The 458-nt window shown below is 64.4% G+C and overlaps 1 non-coding gene across 1 annotated transcript; it reads right to left on the reverse strand.

The window, feature by feature from the left end:
* Positions 1-20: 20 nt before the first annotated feature.
* LOC116217623 lies at positions 21-139 on the reverse strand. Its single transcript, XR_004162321.1, has one exon. It is a non-coding gene; the product is annotated as a 5S ribosomal RNA (ribosomal RNA).
* Between the last annotated feature and the right edge of the window lie 319 nt (positions 140-458).

Below are 458 nucleotides of genomic sequence, written 5' to 3' on the forward strand. Positions count from 1 at the left end.
AACAAAAGCCCGTCAGCAAAAGCCTACAGCACCCGGTATTCCCAGGAGGTCTCCCATCCAAGTACTAACCAGGCCCGACCCTGCTTAGCTTCCGAGATCGGACGAGATCGGGCGTTGCCAGGGTGGGATGGCCGTAGACGCTGCATGCTCCTGCTCCGGCCCTCTTGCCAGCTGCACGCCACCGCCACCGCCCGCCACCATGGGAAAACAAGGGCCACAGCCCCAAAGCCGGCCAACCACAACGCGACCCCACGCTGCCCGCAATTCCCCGCACGTCACCCACACAACCGTACAACCCGGACCCAACCTCCCCACGCCTTCGCACATCCCCCGACATCCACCCTACCCAACGCGCGTTGACCCTACGCCACTTACAACCCTGGCACGGAACGCCTCCCGGCACCGCACGCACACGCCACAGCACCGCACGGCACGCACACATGCACACAAAGTCACAC

The sequence above is a fragment of the Meleagris gallopavo genome, unplaced genomic scaffold, assembly GCF_000146605.3.
Source record: "Meleagris gallopavo isolate NT-WF06-2002-E0010 breed Aviagen turkey brand Nicholas breeding stock unplaced genomic scaffold, Turkey_5.1 ChrUn_random_7180001848179, whole genome shotgun sequence".
Classification (NCBI taxonomy): Eukaryota; Metazoa; Chordata; class Aves; order Galliformes; family Phasianidae; genus Meleagris; species Meleagris gallopavo.